The 5,000-nt window shown below is 35.5% G+C and overlaps 1 protein-coding gene across 1 annotated transcript in view; it reads right to left on the bottom strand.

Annotated features, from left to right (window-relative positions):
• Window positions 1-5,000, bottom strand: part of LHX2 (LIM homeobox 2) — a 50,393-nt gene that overhangs the window by 39,832 nt on the left and 5,561 nt on the right. The gene's annotated exons all lie outside the window — the stretch shown is intronic.

The following is a 5,000-nucleotide window of genomic DNA, read 5'->3' on the forward strand; positions in this document are numbered from 1 at the left end:
ATAAATAATCAAAAACAAAACAAGGATACAACCTATATAAAATACTAAGCGTTAAAAAATCTAATATCTCAGAATAATAAAAAGTTTAAATGAAAAAAATAACAAAATAATATTTCCCTTTAAGAAAAGTTTGCATGTGTGTGCTTATTATAAGTTGGTGTGTGAGTGTGTGTATATATATATATGTGTATACGTTTGTGTGTGTGTGTTTGTGTTTGTGAGTTTGTGTGTGTGTGTGTATGTGTAAAATTGTGTTTGTGAGTTTGTGTGTGTGTGTGTTTGTGTGCCAGTTTGTGTGTGTATATATGTAAAAGTGTGTGTGTGTTTGTGAGTTTGTGTGTGTGTATGTGTAAAAGTGTGTGTGTGTGTTTGCGAGTTTGTGTGTGTGTGTGTGTAAAAGTGTGTGTGTTTGTGAGTTTTTGTGTGTGTGTTTGTGAGTTTGTGTGTGTGTGTTTGTGTGTGTATGTATGTGTAAAAGTGTGTGTGTGTATATATGTGTGTGTGCTTGTGAGTTTGTGTGTATGTGTAAAAGTGTGTGTGTATATATGTGCGTGTGTTTGTGCTTGTGTGCTTGTGAGTTTGTGTGTATGTGTAAAAGTGTGTGTGTATATATGTGTGTGTGCTTGTGTGCTTGTGAGTTTGTGTGTATGTGTATATGTGTGTGTGTGCTTGTGCTTGTGAGTTTGTGTGTATGTGTAAAAGTGTGTGTGTATATGTGTGTGTGTGCTTGTGAGTTTGTATGTATGTGTAAAAGTGTGTGTGTATATGTGTGTGTTTGGAAAACAGCACCTTGTTAAATGTTTGTATACACCTACAAAACTTTTTAAATAAACATGAAGTGAAACAGCAAAATGGAAAAAATGTTCTACCAAGAGAATAATTACATCCAAAATATATTATTTATTTATCAAATTGTTCAGGGGATGGAAGTATACTCTCCCTCTTGGTATGTTTTTGCAATTGTCTGGGTTTTTTTGTTGTTTTTTTTTTTGATGGATAAAAGATGTATTTTTCTGTGTCTCCTCATTTGAGCTTTTTCTTGGAAGGCTCTTTAAATTGTGATCTCAAACATATTTTGCAATCTGGGCAAAAAAAAATAGCATTTAATTTCTCCTACTCTGAGATTAAAGAAAAAAAAACATAGCTTCTAGTTTGCAAAATGTTCCAAAGTTGAAGGTCATTTTTGGTTTGCAGGAATTAACTATTAACCCCCATGGTACCAGAGGGTTCTACATCAAATTACAGAGTTGTGGGGTTCTTTATAAATGTAATGGGGAATTCTGCATGGTTTTAACTATTGAGTGTATTAAAACAGCAAGCAAAATGTATAATAATTAGCCTGATTTAATTTCCCTGGAAAGCTCACACACTGTTGGATACAAATTAATATGTCAGGATTTTTAGTTTTTGATTAATTTTACTTACATTTTTATGAAAATCGGAAGCTCTACATTTTATTGTCTGTAAGTAGAAATATTCATAATATTGTATTTATTGTAAAAGATTTCCATATTACCAGAAATTTAGAAAAAATTATTACATACATTTTATATTGTAAATATTTACATTATATTCATTTTTACATATTATTTTATGATTTTCAATACAAGAAATGTCTGGTTTTTCTGTGACCTTAAATGCTTAAAGCATTTAATACCAAAAAAAAGACTTGCCTTAAGTAGATTTTCAACATTATTATTATTTTTTAGGATTAACACTTTCTTTACAGGACGCAAATACTACCCAGATGTTCTCTATATAAACATAAATGTCAAATAATTACCATTGTCAAAGAAACTCTTATTATGATAGTAGATCCAATAACTCATAAATATGTTCTTCACAGATCACTGTAATCTACCATAGAAGTGATCTCTGTACCCTACAAATAATGGTTTTCTTGCTTCTTGCCATAGAATGTCATATTTGATCTTACAGTACATTTGACCAGTTTGTGTTCTGTGATATGGCCATCCCTCCCCACCACCAAACCCACCCACCTACCTCTTAGGGCAAACACATAGATAACAAAGCAAAAAACAAAACTTGCCAACAAACTTGACTTGCTTCTCCCTCAGTGCCATAACTCTAATAAAATGAACTGTCCTCTTATATAAACCACCTACCTCCCCAGAGAACAAAGCAAGGTATGTTCCTAATGTGAACCATGTGTCCTACCCAAAAACCACAACAGATTTGAGAGCTTGTGCCCCCATCACGCCAATTGAACCTACCCCTCCCCAGTCTTCCATCCCTGTAGTCTCCTAAATCAGACTTGTATGTAACTTATAAGAAACTCTTTAGCCCCACCCAGACCCGACCACCAGTCCATATCTATCGCCAAAAACAATCATGCTATACCCTCATTTAATTCCTTAATAGATTCGCCTTAACTCCATAGCCCCCAAAACCAAAGAACCAAACCCAGACTCTACTACCTCTATCATAGGAGACTCACCATTCCCCTCCCCATCAAACCTTCTGCCATCCGCCTCTGCCATTTTGAATGATGGTCATGGTGAACAAGTCATCTATTTGCTGTAGTCAGGATCATGAGGCTGATGGGTACTAAAGCTTCTCATAACCACATCATTTGACACAAGACACAAAATATTGTGCTGATTTACTCGGTGCATTCACCAGTTTTAAATATGGTCTAAGATTTACTTTATGTCCAGTAGGTCTGCCAATCTTAGTGCCCTTAATGCATAAATACTACACTCACTATACATGGCTGTATACTTATAGTAGTGCAGTATTACCTACACTAGTAATAGTTATACTACATGCACAACTGTGCCGACACAATATGTGCAGTATATACATACTGCAAAAAAAAAAATATATATATATATATATATATATATATATATATATATATATATATATACACACACACACATTCATAAGATTCATTGGATATATAGCTATAGTGGCTTAATACTTAAGCACATACACACACACAAACACACACACACATACACATACTCACACATACACACACACAAACACACACATACATAAACACATACACATACACACACACATAGTCACACACATAGTCACACACACATAAATAAACACATACACATACTCACACATACACACACACATAGTCACACACACATAAATAAACACATACACACACACACACAGTCACACACACATAAATAAACACATACACATACACACACACATAGTCACATACACATATACACACGCACACACATATACATACAAACACATATACACACAAATAAACACACATATTATGTCCTCTAGTGCACTTTTTCCTGTCTTTAACATTGAGTAAACTACTAACTTTTCCTTCTCAAACAGCAACTTTAAACCCTAACTAGTGGTATTTTTTCCAATATATATATATATATATATATATATATATATATATATATATATATATATATATATACACACACACACACACACATACACACATACAAACAAGTTGATGGGAGTCAAAAAATACTTCTATCTTAACAGTCCACAAAGGAAATTCCTACATGTATCATTATGTGACAAATTAAACCCCCACACATATATATATATATATATATATATATATATATATATATATATATATATCAGTATACATATCCAATACATGGAATATACCCAAATAGATATCTATTGCAACCTTTCTTGTAGTATTTATATGTGTAGTACATGTAGTATAGTTTGATCTGTAACCCATGCACTATACAAACACAATCAGTAGACGCAATAAAACTTTTAGGTATACAGTATATGAAGAGTAGGTCTGCAGCTATACCTGCTTTAGCCCTGCTTGCAGTATACCAATACTCAGAATAGTAAGATAGAAAGGAGCCCGTAGCACACACCCCCCCCCCCCCCTATAAGTATTCATATACCAAGTGCGTTAATTACATGCGGTAAAATTCGTTGCACACACTAAATACATGCAGTATACACAGTGATGTACCTGGTATAGCCCTGCTTGCAGTATGCACACACTAAATACATGCAGTATACACAGTGATGTACCTGGTATAGCCCTGCTTGCAGTATGCACACACTAAATACATGCAGTATACACAGTGATGTACCTGGTATAGCCCTGCTTGCAGTATGCACACACTAAATACATGCAGTATACACAGTGATGTACCTGGTATAGCCCTGCTTGCAGTATGCACACACTAAATACATGCAGTATACACAGTGGTATACCTGATGTAGCCCTGCTTGCAGTATGCACACACTAAATACATGCAGTACACACAGTGATATACCTGGTATAGACCTGCTTGCAGGCAGTATGCACACACTAAATACATGCAGTATACACAGTGATATACCTGGTATAGCCCTGCTTGCAGTATGCACACACTAAATACATGCAGTATACACAGTGATATACCTGGTATAGCCCTGCTTGCAGTATGCACACACTAAATACATGCAGTATACACAGTGATGTACCTGGTATAACCCTGCTTGCAGGCAGTATGCACACACTAAATACATGCAATATACACAGTGGTATACCTGATGTAGCCCTGCTTGCAGTATGCACACACTAAATACATGCAGTATACACAGTGATGTACCTGGCATAGCCCTGCTTGCAGTATGCACACACTAAATACATGCAGTATACACAGTGAGGTACCTGATGTAACCCTGCTTGCAGTATGCACACACTAAATACATGCAGTATACACAGTGATGTACCTGGTATAGCCCTGCTTGCAGTATGCACACACTAAATACATGCAGTATACACAGTGATGTACCTGGTATAACCCTGCTTGCAGGCAGTATGCACACACTAAATACATGCAATATACACAGTGGTATACCTGATGTAGCCCTGCTTGCAGTATGCACACACTAAATACATGCAGTATACACAGTGATGTACCTGGCATAGCCCTGCTTGCAGTATGCACACACTAAATACATGCAGTATACACAGTGAGGTACCTGATGTAACCCTGCTTGCAGTATGCACACACTAA

This window comes from Bombina bombina, chromosome 12 (genome assembly GCF_027579735.1).
Source record: "Bombina bombina isolate aBomBom1 chromosome 12, aBomBom1.pri, whole genome shotgun sequence".
Lineage (NCBI taxonomy): Eukaryota > Metazoa > Chordata > Amphibia > Anura > Bombinatoridae > Bombina > Bombina bombina.